Source organism: Mchenga conophoros, linkage group LG4, assembly GCF_057382185.1.
Source record: "Mchenga conophoros isolate Kocher_MC1m ecotype Shallow Benthic linkage group LG4, M_conophoros_male_GT1.1, whole genome shotgun sequence".
In the NCBI taxonomy this organism is placed as follows: domain Eukaryota; kingdom Metazoa; phylum Chordata; class Actinopteri; order Cichliformes; family Cichlidae; genus Mchenga; species Mchenga conophoros.
In genome coordinates this window covers 30,546,705-30,564,637 of record NC_140529.1, presented here as the reverse complement: position 1 = coordinate 30,564,637, position 17,933 = coordinate 30,546,705, and the positions used below count along the sequence as shown (strand labels likewise).

General features: G+C 38.4%; 1 protein-coding gene across 1 annotated transcript in view; it reads right to left on the bottom strand.

Annotated features, from left to right (window-relative positions):
• elfn1a (extracellular leucine-rich repeat and fibronectin type III domain containing 1a) overlaps nucleotides 1–17,080 on the bottom strand; it is an 81,091-nt gene extending 64,011 nt beyond the window's left edge. Inside the window, exon 1 of the mRNA XM_085271723.1 lies at nucleotides 16,515–17,080. The gene's annotated coding sequence lies outside the window, so the exon portion shown is untranslated. The remainder of the gene's footprint in view (nucleotides 1–16,514) is intronic.
• Between the last annotated feature and the right edge of the window lie 853 nt (nucleotides 17,081–17,933).

The window sequence follows — 17,933 nt, the reverse complement described above, 5'->3', positions numbered from 1 at the left end:
ACATAATGTGACACTTGCTTCCTCTCCCAAGTTTCTCACTCTGTGCTTTTCAACTGTCTGAGTCAATAAAAACAGCATACAAAGGTGAGCAATCCTCCCACTTACCCATTTAAACTAATGTTGTTGTTTTGAAAAATCTCAGATACTGCAGGATATAAAGACCAAATCCAGAGGCCAAAAAACGGAGGAGGGTGTATGTAGGCTAGCAGGGGAAGTGTGATAACACATGGCTTTGTATCCAGAGCACATTAAAAAGAGAAGAGAACTCATGTCTAACTGGTCCCTCAAAGCTGCCATTGGCATCTCTCCAGTTTTGCGAGAGGACTTGTTATGTAATTGCACAAGAGCCTGTTTTCTCATCCTTGTCTATTGCTAAAACCAACACGGCTGGCGGTCATCAAAAGCCCGGCCACTAAAGTAGCAAAAGAAGATGAAAGAAAATGTGCAGACTTTACGATATTTGTGAATGTGTACTCGCAAAGTCTTTAATGTTTCCTTTGAGGCACCGAATAATCCTGAAACTACAATGTCTTGTTTTGAATGTGGGTCACACACAAGCACAGTGACATTCACTCAAAACACCGAGCTGACAGTGCGAGCCAAGCATAAAATATGCTGCATATACTGTATTTTACTATGAGCATAAATTCCAAGTCTCATGAAAAAAATAAACATTACGACAGACTACAATGTGTACTTATTCACAAAAACAAAGCATATAATTTACAGTCAGATAGTGCAATCCCTCTTTTCATTTTAAAGCAGAAAAAGCAAAAATCCAGGTGTTAAATCTATCTTATGAACATATTTTACAGTTTTTTCTGCATCCTGAATACTGTATATCATCCATTGCTGGCTGTCTATCTTAATATAAGCAGTCAAGCTCATTCATATGTACTGTGGCAGTTACAAAATGTAAATCTACATCCTGACACAGAGTAATTACTGGATACAGTAAGATGCATATAAATGCAAATGAATCATGACAGGGCAGTTCAGGTTACAGCAGAACCAGACAGCAGGCTTTATATAGAAAAATAGAAAGCAACAAAAGAGAACTAAAAATTCTTCTGAGATATGTATGTATATATATCTGATATATCTGATAGAGATAATAAAAACAATAGATAACTAAGCTTGCTGTGTTTTTAGACTCTCTGTCATCCGTTATAATTTATAATAGACTTCTGATAAAACTTTTGTGCACCTTAGGAAAAGAAAAGAAACACCAAAACAAACAAATAAAAGCTTCTAATGAAAGATGGGACAAAAAGGTCAAAGTCACTTAGTGTCAGGGAGTTCATTTTCACAGGAAACTTAGAAAACACACTCGATCAATAAAACAGAAAGTTCAAAATGGGGCTCTTTTATGAGGGGTTCCTTCATCCTTTTGTGGTTCTGCCTGAGTTGAAACGCTGGCTGCAGTCCGAGCTGCAGGGACGTCAGCCAAGATCGCCTGCAGAACCCAGCTCCTGTTTCTTGGCCTCCAGTCACCGATGCATTCAGCCACAAAAACTGTAAAAGCTTTGACGTACATGCAGGCAAATTTTATTTAATTTTTAAACTATGAGTACATGCTACGATCTTTGTATAGAAGCTGCATCGTCCCTGCTTTGAACATTGTCCACATAAAAGATCTATGCATCACGACTCCCTCAAGCTAATTTCACATGCAGAGCGGTAATTAATGTGGAAAGAGATAAGTATGCTTTGAACTTTGTTCTGCAACGTAGGCCTATTCGCTATGGGGTGCACACATTGTATATAGCTCTCATTATTGCACTGTTGCTTATGTAATATCTTAAGAAGGTATTAGAATCTTAATTAGGCAATAACTGTGTAAATTAAAGTGATTATTTACATTTTTCTGATAATTACAAGCCAGTGTGAAGTGATTGCTTCACCTGTTCTCTAGGTTGCTATGCTCAGTGTCTCCAGTCAGAATCAGATGCAGCGTGTATCTTTGTAATCAGGTCATGGCGAACAGGGAATACAGAAAATCCTTCAACAGCAAGAATTATAGAAAATGAAAGATGTGGCATTTTTAATTAAAAGTACAGTGACACTACTGTAGACATAAGCATTTAGCTGTGTAAATCAGATTAGACCGAAAAAGATATAGTTCGTCAGCCTGAACCTTAATAAGAAGGTACAGAGCTCACTACAGTGTGTACTTTTTCCTCATGGACATATCTGCTTCCTCTGATGTGAGTTTATACGCTGGTCAAAATGGATTACTTTTTTTTTTAATCTGGCTCATATCTTAACAGACTATCAAACGAGGCTAAAATTAATTAAAATTTCAGCCTCTTTTATGCTCTGATTAATGTAATTATAATAAACCTAATTTTTGCATTACATGCTAATTTGGGGGTTGTCTCACACACACTTCCAGGAGTATATTTATCACAGAATGAATGGTGTTATTACAAATATGCGTGAACAATTTTGAAAAGTTGATTTTGTTATTGATTTAAATTAAGACCTCTGATCATTGTTGCAGTTACACTGGTTATTATAGTTGGCCTGTTTGATGTAGTAGATCTAAATGAACTGACAAAATCCTTTTGATAATTTGCAAAGATAAAAAAAGAAAAGAAACACTTACAAGCTGATCATCATGTTATCACTGACATTACTGTGACATAACAGATGTACCTCTTTGAAAACTTCCCTGGAGGAGACACTCGAGGTACAACACTGACGAGTTGACAGAGGGACTGTGCCCACAGCAGATAGGATTGAAGTCTGTTCAGGCACACCCCCAGGGCTAATAGGCACTCTGACCCTCAAGGGAAGCCCTGTCCTCGAATAAAACACACAGAATACTCTAGAAAGATTTTGTTCTCAGACTGATTTTTGAAGTTCATCCAGCACTCTGGGGATATTGAAGAGTGGTGACTTCATGGAGCAGGGAGATATATATTTGATATAATTGAATTGTATACTTTTGGACTATATTGTCATGTTTTAAAATTCAGCTAAAGCTCAATTGGCTATCTGGGAATCATTATACAACAGAAGTGCACGCCCTGGTACAATATCGCTTAAATTTCACATAATTCAGAATTGCATTACCTTTGTAAAGTTGACATGCACAATATTTCCTCTTGGTAATAAAAACATTTTCAAATGAAAACTGCCCTCCAGCACACTCCCTCACCCCTCACTCTTAACCCCAACCACTAACATGCAGATTAGAAAACCTGTGATCACTGAACCAAATGTAATGTACAATTATGAAATGACCTGTGAACACTATGTATACTATAGTGACAAAAAGTACTGGGCCACTACACATTACAACTACAGGGCATGCTCTGCCATGAAGCCTCCAGCACACAGTTTCTGTGCTGTTAATGCCGGAGGAGGTTTGGAACTCGTTGTTGAGTCAGTAGACCATTGCTGCCTTTCATATACAGTGCATCCAGCGCTCAGTGACCCCCACTCTTTACACGGTGAGTTTAATTATTTGTAGGGTCTTTACCTCATAGTATAAAGTGCCTGGAGGGGACTGTTGCTGTGATGTTATATAAATGGAACTGAATTGTACTGAACTGAGTTGGTGTCTTTCCTAAATATTGCCAAAGCTTAATCATATTGCTTCCAATTCCTTTTGGAAGGGAAGAAATTTCAGCGGCATCCTATTACAGTATCACGCTCAAATTTTGTAAAGCGCTTTACACAACATGTTTCATTCACCCATTCATACACAGATTCAGACAAGCACTTTTTTTCTATGTTTCTATCTAATATTTACGCTCTCTTCAGAAAGTTTTGTCCACATAAGGTAGGTTTTTCACTTTTGGGCTTATAGGCTGTGTCTTTCTATATTAAGGCTACACGTGGAAAAAGAAGTGGAGAAGGAATTGAAAGATCTGCAAGTTTCACCAGTAATCAAGAGGTATGGAATGAGTCATACCTCTAATCCCAGAGACAATGACTGCCTCCTAAATTAAAGCAATGGACAATGCTCCTCTTGCTCAATGAATGGACAATTGGTGAACTGACATTGTATAAAGTTTGCCTTTGTGGACAAAATCCAAAAAATAATTAAATAATAAAGCCAGTTGAATATTGGGTATACTCGTTGTTCAGATAAGATCTGGATCAATTTGTTCTGCTTAAATAGAGTCTGGAGTTGCTGACATGAACCTAGCCAGGACAGTGAAGCAGACAGAGGAGGGAGTGGGATGATTATGAACTGCAAAGGAACAAAAGGCGCTGAGGAGATTATATTTATACTGTAGATGGCATGAAGGCTTGTGGATATACCAAACTACTGAATGACAAGATGAGGCCCCACAAGCTCTGCAGTAGAGGAATAGTCCAACATAATAACAATCCTAAGCACACTGACGGAGTTTTTAAAGAAGAACAAAAGGAGGTCATAGTTTTACCCAGCAAGTATTACCAAAATAAAATCCCACAGTGTGGAAGAACATATCTTATCTATGTATTAATATGTGTAGTATTAACAAGTTTTAATAAAGTTGTCAAATTTGATGTATTTTTGGGAGTTTCTTCCCAGTGCTTTCTCCCCCCAGCATACCTGTTTTCTCTCGGTCTAATACAACAAAAAAACTTGAATTATTTAAATCACCATTTTTTTATGCTCATTCTATGTTATCGTCATATCAATGCAGCAGTGAAGTTTAATTTTAAATTGAAAACAAAATTGTAGAAATGTTGTGTTGAAGCTTTAAACTGTCTCGACACTCTCTGCTGTGCTTCTACAACACACAAATGGTCTTTTTGTTCAGTCTGTCAGCTGAAAACATTCTTAAATAGAAAACATCTTAGGGAAAGGCAGAAATCACTTTACTGAAATTGCTACCCACCAAACGCCACTGTTATTATTTATCTGCTGCAAATTACCGAGCAAAAAGATGGCTGATGATAATAATTTGTATTCAACAGTGCGTGCTTGAGTTTTTTGATCAGCATTGCTGAATTTTACCAGCTATAAATGCATTTGGCAGATGTGTGCAAAGACTTGACTGTGGATCTGAATCCACTACTCATGTTGTCTAAGCTCTGGGCTGATAAGTGGATTTCTTATTTAAAGTGTCACTTAACTATAGACTGTAAGAAATAGACAGCAATCTTGAAGTCACCACTGGTATGTCATGGGTGGCATATCAGTCATGTTGAAGTCCTGCTCGAAGCCTTGACTTCAGCATTTTGCCCATTGCACTCTTATTCCTCTTTTTCTTGAAGCTAGATGTCACAACTGAGCGTTAAACTGACTGAAAAACCTGACTGATTGCAATTTACACCAAATTAGGTCTTTTTAAAAAAGTAACATCATATTCTGTTGGTTAAGGCATTGAACTAACAATTGAGGTTACAAATTCATCAGGAAGGTATACTAAGGTTTTAAGTCAAGTGACCAAAAGGTAATTTTTCCATAGTATTTATATTTCTTTTTACAACTACAGTCTCCCCCTGCTGGCCACAGGGAAGAATGCAGTGTTAAAGCACATCTGCATTAGCTGTATTTTTCAGAACAGAATCTGGTCTATTTTTATCTCCAGCCAACTTAGCACAAGTTAAAAGATTGTTTGTTAATGGCTAGTCTAAACATTCAATAAAGTCACTTTTTAAAATGAGAACAATCAAAAGATACCGATTGAAAGTCCAGTTGGTTGAAATTGTTAGTGCTATTTAATTTTTAAAAATCACATATATGATAACAGTTCTTCATTCATATTTAATCGGGTTTTTGAGTCCACATATGAACATGGAGAACAGAACTTAAACTTAAATACAATTTTTGTGACTTTGGTAAATATGTCAGTTATACATTTTTGGAAAGCTAACCCTAGGCACGCCACTAACCATGTCTCAGGGCTGCAATGGTAGAAAAACATGACACACTTTTGAATAAGCAATGCCCAAATATGTGGTAAAATCCCTTGATTGTTCAGTGTCCTACCACACAGGAAAAGATTTTGCAGGGTCAGTTAAGTTGACTGCCCAGCTCCTTCACGTGATCCACGTCGACAGACTGACCTAAACCCAGAGCTTGGGCTCAATCCGGATCTTTTTAAAGTTTGCATATGGAGAAGCACCTTAATGGTGAAGCCCTGCTCACATTATGCAAGCCTACTACAAAGGACAGTCATACAAAACACTCACTGCCCCAGTGAATTGGCTTGTTGAGACACCAACAGAAGCTGTACAGAAACACAGTCTGTTAATGTCACCTGCTGTTGACTAAAGGCTCATTTTAACACCATGTCCTGCAGTCATGCTCTATAGACCCTAACTGTGCATTTTAATCATTGTGCATAACTTTACACAGATTCCAAATGATCTTGCTAAAGAAGTGGGAAAGCATAATTGGCACACAGGCTTTACACATAATCTCCATATTTATTTGAGGAATAACACCTCACAGGTCTGACAATCTGGCACCCAGATCCTTTCTCTCTCTGTGTTCTAGTCTCACAGTGGGTGATCACCAGTCTGAGCTGATTCGGCCTGAAAGGCAGCACTGTTTAATGAGCAATGGAGGGCGTGAGTGAGAAGACAACAGGTGGAGCGTCAGATTGATGCTCTGCAGCTGGGGATGGACCACTTTTCTTGCCAGCTGTCGACCTAGATAATAATCATTAAAAAAGTATGTTTGCAAAAATGTTCATGCTACCAAGGTATTTGTCTGTGATTTCATAGCTGTTGAGAGAAATAACTTATATTCACAAGATGTTGTTCATCTGGCTGTTGTTCAGAGAATTAAGTTCTGAGCATGGCAGTTATCCAGGTAAATATTGATATGTTTCTGATTTGCTGCTGTAAGCAGCAATGAAGCTGCCAAGAAAGATCTTGCATCCTATCTGAATCATGATCTGTAGTATTTGGTAACAGCACTCTAAAATCTTGGCACAGTACAACACTGACTTCATTGCTCTGGGAACACTGAATATAGAGATTCTTTTTCTTTTTTTTTTTTTGGTCCGTTGATGTGGCTTGGTTCAGTTAGCCCACTGTTCTGCCTTTATTTGTTGCTTTGCAATCAACCTACTCTGTAAAGCATAGCAACTGCATTGTTTGATTAGCCATAAAGATAACAACATAAGTGATTAAATGGAATTCTTTACTGTATGAGCCTTAATTAATTTAAAATGTTAGATGTTTTGAGGTCCTTTATGGAAGTCATTGTTTAGAGCACTTACACCAAGGCCTATTCAAGACTTCACTGAGATGACTGTGTAGAAATCAGGCTCTTTGAATAATTTGCATTACATTAAAGCCTTATGATAGTGTCAATGAACAGTAAGTCAAGTATGCGGCGATGCTCTCCAGTATGAGTGTTATGGTACACTGTGGCCTGCTAATGGTGTGAATACTGGCACATTTTTATAAGTAGATGCTAGTATGTTTGCTCCAAGTTTGGAATCAGTTTCTATGGTAACGGTGTCCTATCTTCACTTTCTCTGTGACAATCTGTAGATTTATACAGGATTACAGTTTAAAAATGAACTAACTCTATTCAAGACTGTCAAGAATTACTGTATGATCTAATAGGGAGCCAAGCGATCCGTGACATTGCACAGCTTGTTTGGAACATATCACACTCTTGAATCATGACAGGGCATGCTCAGGTGAGCAAAACTATTTCCAAGCCTGCAGCATGAATGGTATGCACAAGACAAAAGTGCTTAAAGGTGTTTAAGTACAGATAGGTGTAGCTGTATCTGAGGAAATCTGGGATATTGCACACTTTGCATATCAGTAGCTATCAAAGACATTTTTCTTAATTATTTTTCTCATGAACTGACCTTTGATCTCTACATTACAGCCAACAAGGTCACTCACAGATTGCAAAAGCTAGACATATGGTTGATGAAATTATTGATGAGTCAGTGGCCCTTTTATTTAAAACCTGCTCTTCCCAGCTGGTCTTTAAAGCAGCCATCTTATCATTTGGTGCAGTTAATCTTTGTAGATCCTTTGTGATACTGAAAACTAACTGGTCCCTTGGAACTAAAGTTAGGGACTGATGGTTTGTGAATACCTCAGCTTCTCTTAAACAATGTTTTTTTTTTTTTTTAGATAGTACTTTGTTAAGTGTCTGTTAAATGTCCTGAAAATAAAAAGAAAGAAGTTCAAGTTTTCTTTTTCTACCACCTTTGAAAAGGCAAGAATACAGAATTTTAATAGAAAAACAGATGCTGGGATTGTTTTGAGATAAAAAGCCTTCTGTTACAACAGCCGCACACTGAGTCAAGAGCCTGTTATGGCAGGAAGTGGAAATTGTCACTTGCAATCACTTTGTGAAATTATTCTTCATTATGAATGAGAATTAAATTTGGAAGCCACAGTGTATCTCTCATAGTATATCTGCAGGAAAACACTTGAGAGGTGAATGTTCAGATCCTTTACTTAAGTAAATTAGCAGCACCCAGCTAAATGAGAACTACTGATACATTAATTTTTAATGACGCTTTTATGGCATCTAGTAGCTCAATAAGGTAGAGCTACATACGGGTGTATTTAAATTCACTGTAAATTGTCCATGCAAAATAAAGTAACCACAATTGTTACGTAAATGCAGTGGTGTTGAAAATCGCAACTTTAAGAAAACATAAAGAACATTAATGTTTTTATATATATGCGTATTTCATAGTTGTTTATCTGATGATTCGCTTCGATTAAGCAAATGCAATACCTTAAAGCGACTGCACTGTTAGTTAGACCCCCTCCAATTAAATCTCCATTCTAGGGGTTCTTCATTTAATTACCTGATTCCCTAACTTTATTTATCTAATCATAATTATTATTCATCTTTGCTCTTACATGTGGTTGCTCTGTTTCTTCCATCAGTGTGTACAAGTGCCTGTTTCACTGCTTGCTTGGCTGAGCAGAGGAAACTACACTGAAGTGACCATAATATTACTTGAGTTAACTCAGTATTTCTATTACTGCAAGTGCAATAAAAGCTTATTTGTTCTAAAATGAAAGAAGAAAACAAATGTCTTTTAGATTTGTCTTGTAGAGAGAGGCTGACAAGGAAAAGATACATTTTTCTCTAAAGTGTATATAATATCAGTTTGAGGTCCATCTGCCCTACGCTCTTAAACGACAGAGAATTGTGCTTGTTAGTTTGCAGTAAACCTTTAAGGAATGCCGGTTGCGATAGGTGACTCAAATGATGTGCTTCCTGTTTTGTTTATATTAACATTTCACCTTCAGGTGACCTTTTAAGGGAAGTGGTAAAAATAGTTATCCAAATAACTAGAAATAATTTTAGCAGGTCAGAAGTTCAGTCACAGTCCTTGAATTCCTATAACACTGTTTGATCGTGACCAAGATAACCTTGTTATCTGGGCCAGCTGGATGTTTGTGGGGGTTGCCCATCACTCATCAAGCACTCACAAGAATTGCAATATGTCCCCAGCATGGCTTTTACTGGGTTGGCTCAATGGGAAGCAATTGACTTGCTCAAATCATCCATCAGACATTTCTACTACAGCCAGTGTGTTTGGCTGTAGTGCTGGAGAAAGAATAAGGAATGACCTTCACACAACATCAAAGTGTAGATGAGTCTGATCACCTGATTGCTCCTTGTCTTCTAGGCTTCACTTCAGATAATTGTTCACTTACAGAAATGTTTGTTCAGCTGGCCAGGGCCAATTGGGGGTACAGAGGGAAAACAACTTGACCACTGGCGCTTTCAGTTAAAAAGTGGAGACACTATACAACATTATGAGCAGCGCAGGTCCTTCACAGTTTGTTTTTGAAATGTGAAGGACAGTTGGAGCATAATTGCGTGTGTTATTTTTAACTCTGTTCTCGTTTTACATTACTTTTCTGAAGGTTTGAAATAGTTTGCAGAAACTGTAAAGGAGGCACAGTTTTCTCTTTGACCTGCCTACAACTAAAAGGCTCATTTTAGAAGAGTTTTGTTTTTATTTTATTATGATAAAATGAAGCACTTATAAATGACTGTTCCCACCTTAATTTCCTTGCTATCATATTCTGCATGAGGAGGTCCTTACTGTTATGTATTTACATAGAAATGTTCTTAGGAATTAACTGCATTGCTTGGGTTGGAAAAAAATATGGTAATTCAATCATCAAAGAATTTAAAAAATGAAAAATATAAACATTATATACCAGTATACGCTGGAATAAACTGGTAACTTAAATGTTTTAATAAAAAGTGTTGAAATAAAAAAAACATACTTATAAGCCAGGCCCGCACATTTAAATGCTGTCCACAATAAAAAAAAAAAGTAAATAAAAAAGAGACAACACATTTAGCGTTTCATGCTCGTAGAAGCCATTGAACAGGTTAATTACCTCAAGTGCATCATTAGTGTACTACTTAAGCTGTTTACAAGCTCAGACCAGAGTTGCTTAACATTCATCGAGAGGAGGGCCATGTTTTGATTATCATGATGTGACTTTTGGCACCCATTAAACTTTTAAGAATTCCCTCACTTTTTGATAAACAGCATTTGCTTTCATGTTAGCATGTGGGAGTGGCTTTATTCACTGAGCATCTGTCGTCTTTAAAGGCGTGTTGGTTTAAATTTCATAATTGATAGGAAACTGCAAACTGCCTAATCATGCTGCATTACCAATCACTGATCTAATCAGAGGCGTCTTTGAGCACTATTTGCAACTGCACAGAAATCGAACTTAATTATCTAAACAGAAGTTGTATGGCTTGAAGCAGATCACAGGAAATCAAGTCTGCAGTATAAATGGCTTCAATTGACTGACTGCACACAACCTTAAATATATTTTCTTATTTGGTGGTCTTAGAAAGTCTTAGATTTTACAGAGCAGCTCCTTGCTTTTTATATTTCCCCAAGGAAGCAATTAATGTGACTGGTGTCCTGACTTCCCAGTGACAGAGATTATGTTTGTGTGCTTTGTACATATATGCCTCTTTCTGTGTAATGGAGTAGCGTACAAGGACCTTTTTTGGTCTGTCATTAAAATAATGGCCAGTGAATGGAGTATCGGTCATTTTAATGATTCTTAAGATGTTTTTAAACTCTAATGCATCTTGTACTTTGCAACAGCATTTCAACTGAAGGTGTTCAGCTTCCATAAAGGAAAATATGTCATTATGTCACCATTGTTAATTCACACCTGGTGGTACATTTACACCCAGTCTGATGAACTTTGGTATTTTATTCATATTAGCTTGCTTTGACTGAGCAGGTAAGAGCAGCACATGTTTAAACAAGTGCATCTGCAGGTGGTTTGTACAAATAACAGCGCTATGATTCATCCTTTCCATCATTAAGCTGCAATATATCATCCTTGTCTTGTTTTTGATATGCACTAAACTGTCTAGCTGTCAGATTCACCTATTTATTTATCAACTCTTTGCCAGACTATATTACAAAAACAAAAGCCTTTTTGCAAAGTAACAAGATCATATTTTGTTTTCAATCTTTCCTGGCATTAGGACAAATTGAATTATCAAGAAATGGAGAAACAAAGCTACCTTTACCACTCTTTTTTTAAATAAATATAGCTAAGCAAATCTATAAAGTATATATTATTGTGCTGTCATGTGCCTTTTGTCTAAAAGTAAGAAAAACATACTGTTTCATTAATAAAGTTATTTTTATGCCATGTATAATCTCTTTGTTTGTGCTGTGTTGCACACAATGCACAGAGGAAATATGTAGCATACCTCACTGAGATACAGCAGCCAATCATATATATAGATACCTCTATGTCTGTGTACAATGTGTCTACAAATTCTACTTTAGTGGAACATTTCTCAACCTGTCTCCCTGCACTTTATCTACAACGTAAAAGGTCACAAGGTGTTAGAAAAAGCATTAATTGACAGTGATCAGTCCTCTGAAATACGAAATCCTGCAATTTAGAAATGAAACAGACATGCCGCTTTTAATGGGCTCTCATGTGCAGGATATTCAAGCAGTGGAGTTGCCTGCAGATATGCGTTGTTTTGCATTCTAGGATCTAATTCTTTTGCATAGAAGACAGAAAGTGAACAGCAATGTTCAATTTGCCTCACTCTGCCATTTCAGGATCCTTGTTTACTAAAGGTTTTGTCTATCATAAGGCAGCCAGCAGGTGGTTGAGGAAACTACACAGAAATGTTTCTGGCATTCTCTGATGGATTAATTTTAGTGCACGCCTAAATTAATTATAACTCATTCACACCCTCAAGTGAATCCCTACATCTTTGGGTTGATCCCCACAATCTATCAGTGGTACAGTAACTGATTCCTACTTGCTTGTATGCAGCTGTCTTTTCATTTACATATCCGTAGCGCCGTGGGCTGATCAGTTTTTCAGGGAATATGTAAAAATCCCCATAAATGGCAGTCATCTCATTTCCTGCTAAACTGTAATCAGCATATAAGAAAATAAAAGGTTGAAGAGATAGGAGAGATAATGGTTAAACCTGCCATATTTTTTTTCCCTTGAAACATGCCTGGAATCCAAAGGGCCATTGCTGCCACTTTCAGTAGCGTCCCCTGAGTAAACTCAAATACATTCTTTCCGGAGATGAGACTGGGCCACGGCTCTGTGAATGTGCAGTTAATGACTCATGAGGTGCTTTGATTCAAGGTGAAGTTTGCTAATGGTTTTGTCTTCTAGAAGATACTGTCTCCACAAAGGTGCACCCTTATTTTGCATTGGCTAAATAAAAGGTGCCCAAGGGCAGCTGCATTTGAAGGTACAGCAGTTTTTTTTTGTTTGTTTGTTTGTTTGTTCAGGGGTTGTTTTTTTCTGTATTTTCAACCTTATCTGCTTGTTACAGCCTTCGTTAGACATTGAGAAATCCTCAACCAATTGCCAACCTTTCCCAATGTCTGTTGTCCTAAGGCATAGCTCTGACAGTGTCATTTATGGTCTTGTCCTTCACCGTCAACAACCTTTCAAAAGTTTTGCCACTGGAAAAAATATCTATCTATCTATCTATCTATCTATCTATCTATCTATCTATCTATCTATCTATCTATCTATCTATCTATCTATCTATCTATCTATCTATCTATCTATCTATCTATCTATCTATCATATAAATGGCTAATAACACTGAAAAATAATTCTGTAATATAACAGTATCAGAGGTAAAAAAGCAGAAATTGTTTTTTAGATCCAGTATGACTGTACTGTGCATGTGGGGTTTTACCTGTTCATTACTTTGAACACAGTTTTTGTCTTCCTTTCGTTTGTCTTCCCTCTGTGACTAATTTCATGATCCTGCCATTCTTCACCACAGAGGAAAACAAGCCCACCTGAGTGTCACATGGGATACTGCAGATTGAGGTGGTACAACAGCTCTTGTAAAAATGGCAAACACTATTCACAGCACAGGAAGTTTCAGTTTCAGTTTGAGCCTAACGGTTGTGGAGAGCCGTGGAACTGAAATGTGCCATGCTGTTGAACCATATGTTTCACAGCTTTGTCTACAAACCCTGCCTGGCCCCTTTGATTACACTTTACACATTGTTAACCATACAACCAGAGCATCGCTGCCTGAACATACAGTTGGCAAAGCCTGGGTAACTTTTTCAGAACATGACGTCAGTGTGAAAAGAAAAAAAAAATGCACAGCACATGAAACGTTTTGCAGTTTTTCTCTATCTTTCTCTTTGGAAATTGCACTATTTGGCTTTAAAGCTGAGACATATAGACAGGGGACAGACATATTGCCAGTTTAATACCATAAGTAGGATCAGCAATAAAGGAAGGGGGAAAAGAACATTTTATGTCCTTTTAGCCCCTAAATTGCCATAGAAAGTATTAGAACATGCAAGAAGCCATAACTGCCAATGATATACTGTAAAAGTTTCAAATTGCTAAGAATTTTCTGAGATTATAGCAGAAAAAAATGACTTTTTAAAAACGCTTCTTATTGTACGATTGTCTATGACGCTACTACTACTGTATTTACAGAAGGGAACAAATTATAGGAAAGAATACACTGTTTTAGTAGGGTGTTGTGTCACCATGTAAAGCAAAAAGGGCTCCGGTGCACCTTGGCACTGACTCTCTGACTCACTACAACTCTACTAGTGGAAGCAAACATCATTCTTTCAAAAAGCATCCCCTCATTTGGTCTTTTAATAATGTTAATGGGAGCACCGTCTGACGTGTCCATCCAAAATCTTCTGTGGGTGTATAGATGGGAACTAAATTCGTGAATGTGTCGACAATAATACATGATTCATTATTTATACTCATTAAACCACTCAGTAACCCCTTGAACTTTGTGAATAGGGCTATGAAAGAAATGTTTCATCTTACCATGCCAGCAGCATGCCCCCGACGTTATAATAAAGGCACTGGATCCTTTTACTGCAGAGGTCAAGGGTTCAGAGTTTTCCATAGATTTGTCACCTATCCCTATGTGTGCATTCAGGGTACAGTGCTTGCTGGTTTCACAGTCTTTCTCAGATGAATGAAATTGTTTTGTATCAGGATAACTTGGTAACCAAGACTTTTGGATGCCTAGTTCATGCTGTCTACAGTACAGAGCTGTGGAAAACTAATGCGCACTGCCATTTCCATTTAGAAAGGTTGGTCACATTTCCAAAACCACTGTCCCCCTAGGATATCTGTCTTTCTCTCAAACAGCAATTTATCGAACAGGGCAGCCTCGTCTTTTCTACTCCTCATCGCCATGAGAAGCTGTAATTCTCTCTCAGTATCCTCAGCACGATCTCTCTCTTTCTCTCTCCTCCAAAAAGAACCAAGCTAAGGCAACTTGCATACAAAATAGCTGACTCAATCATACAGCTGCATAATCAAGATAAGGGAGACGGGGACAGGAAAAGAGAGATATGAAGGCTAATGCGAGAGATAGCTTTAGCAACAGCAGCAAAACTAAGATGTTTTGAAACACTCCTAACTCCTGCCATAAAAAAATCTTCAAGAAGTAAGACACTTGTTCACACTGATGATAAGGGTTAAGCTGGGTCTGATCATCTTAATGAAATTATTGGAATGAGAGCGAGCATTGACAATCAATACATTGCCCGCAGTTTTGGTGGAATTGGACAGATTGTTTAAGCTTAATATCTTAAATGCTTCCCAGGCTCTAAATACCACTAGGACTGTAGCACCTTATTTAACCAGCAGAGGAATGATACAGCATTCCTACACCTACGTGCACAGTGGAAAACCACAGAATCATATCTATAGCTTCTAATTTCTTTGGTCGTTGTGTGACCGCAGGCGTAGTTTATATTAAACCTGGCATTGTTTCTGCATTTTCAAACCACTATTCCGCAGACTACAGATGCTTATTTGTGCAAACCACTTCAGAGCTGGCTGAATTTATTTGAAAATTAGGTCTTTGCTGAATTAAAAAAGAGAGAAATCAATCCCTATGAAGCCTTGGGCAATTCAAATAAATAAACACGTCTAGAATGCAGTATATAGATTGCATTTCCCAGACAGATGGCAGAGACGCAGCAAAATCCTCAGCTAATCTGTGTGAGACTGAACAGGGCTACACTAAGGACCAGACTGTGTAATAACAACATAGTACTGTATGTTCAGGTCATGCAATGCACTAATCATTTAAGATTGGGCTTTTAAGTTGCCTTAACCATGTCATGACCTCCCTTAATAGTGGCTTGTGAATTGTACGTGTACATTACTGAGACTAGATGTCATTTTGTCACTTTTGTGTAGGGTGTGTTGGCCTGGAGATGTAGGAAGCAGAAGAGGTGCAGTCGAGAGCACATGTGTGTGTGTGTATGTGTGTGTGTGTGTGTGTGCGTGCGTGCGTGCGTGCGTGCGTGTGTGTGTGTGTGTGTGTGTGTGTGTGTGTGTGTGTGTGTGTGTGTGTGTGTGTTTTCTATGCGCACTGTATGTGTTTGCTTAATGTGTTCATTTGACAAAGCAACAGCTAGCCCTCTCTACAGCAGGGTGCAAAGTCAAGTAACAGCAGTATCTTTGTGTAAAATAAAGTGGTTATGTAGAGTCGTGGAGGAACTGTCCGTGGTGCTGAAGCGACATCTCCAGCGGACAGTATTACTGGTGGTTTACAGTTGCAAAGTATCCACTTCACTTTGACTGGAGCTGTAGCAGACTGAATGCTTGCAGAGCAAATGCGCGCGTGGGTTGCGTTTTTTTTTTTAGTTAATGAAGAAAATAACTTACAAAAGAGGAGAAGAAGAAGAGGAAGGAAAACAAGGAACTTAATGCAGCTGCCGTAATTCGTAACACGAATCGCAGCCCAGACCAAAAAGTGCCCCCATGTCCCGTTTCAGTGCCCGTCAATGTGCTAAGATCTTAAAGAAGCAAATGCAAAATGCTGCGGCGGTAGCGTGCTGTTTTCCAAGTTAAACGGTGCATTTCGAAAGCTCTGTATTCACTTAGTAATATGAGTTATGTTATCTGCATGGCATGTGCACAACAGCTGAACAAAACTCAAATACTAAAACCACTGCTCCTTAATAGAAAACACAAGTGTCAAGTGCAATGCGAGCTCTGTAAAGTCTGCGAAATTAAAGTGCAAAATCGGGCAACAGTGTAACAGTGTAACAGCTTACCTGCTTAACGATCGCAGAGCAAGAGCCTCTTCCCGATACAAAGCTGTCTGCTTACTGTATCTCACCGCGAACACAAGACATATTCAAAGAGACGGGAGATGTTTCTGGCAGATAGTACAAAAATGAAAATAACAAAAGAAAAATCCAGATTTCTGTTTCGGTTTCGGCAGCAGCTGCCTGCGCCAAGGGTGAGTCTCAAAGATCCATTTAGCGGAGAGTGATTTAATTCAAGGCTGAGCTCCTCTCATTGCTCGCCTTTATGTATGCTGAAGAGACCCGGAGCCTGGCTTGGCTTTTTTTTCCCTCTCTCTTTTTTCTCTCTCTATTACACCGAGAGCTGACACCAGCGTTTAACCACAATAAAAGGAGCCGTGTAGGTAGGCAGAGTAGGTGTGTTATCAGTTGGGAAACGGCGGAGAATAACTGCGACAGGAGCGCGTGTTGATCCTCCAATCTAGCCGAGGTAAAGTTTAAATCTCATAATAAGATTGCCTGTCACCGCGAGGCTATAAATGGTGGCCGGTTCAACACGGATGCCTGGAGGGTTTTACGGCAACTCCTGCGGCTGAAGTGGAAACTGAAGTGAAGTAAAAACTGAATCGGTTCGACTTAATGAAGACAGTCTGGGGGGAAAGTGTCAGTTACGTCACCTGGGCTTTAGAGCTTGGGCAGTCCTATCTATGAGAAAACTTTTTTCCTCTGAGTATGGGCTGCACCAACGCGCTGGAAATGATTTTGAATTGCTCAATTTCACAGTCTGGTTAGGGGTATGTTTAATTTGGTACTGCTTGAAGGGAGACCATTTTCTTCCTCACATAAAGGTCCACTGCTCCAAACAGCAGGCGTGGGAGTTTAATAATCAAAGGAAGTTATTAGCATGACTATTTAATAATACTTGGTGAATATACTTTTAAAAATTTGCATCCGGGGAATACGGCTATGGGTGAGGCTATTGGGTAGGTATAATACACTCCCCCTGGTAACAACAAATAATATCCACCTTTGCCTGTTGTGTTTTCGGTCTCTATGTCCTCTGAAATTCATGGGATTACAGGCGTGGCCCGTGTCAATAGTCAGGCACACTAATCCAAATGAAAACCATTAAGGAGCTCCCTTAGAGTAGTGAAAAATACCCCACTGGGATTGGTAGAAGGTCTGTGAATTTCAGAGTTTTAATAATAAGAAGGCAGCAGAAGGAGGAGCTAAGAAATCTATTGAAGTACCCCATACTTCAGTGAAGAAGTCAGGCCTCAGCTCCTGTGATAGTAAATCAATACATATCATTGATAGATTATTGAATATAAAAACCTTCACAACACAATCCAAACCATATGGATATGTGTCCACACAATATGATACAGGATGGCATTCACAAGAAATAACTGCAGAAAGAGCTGAAAGCGTAACATTTTCCTGCTT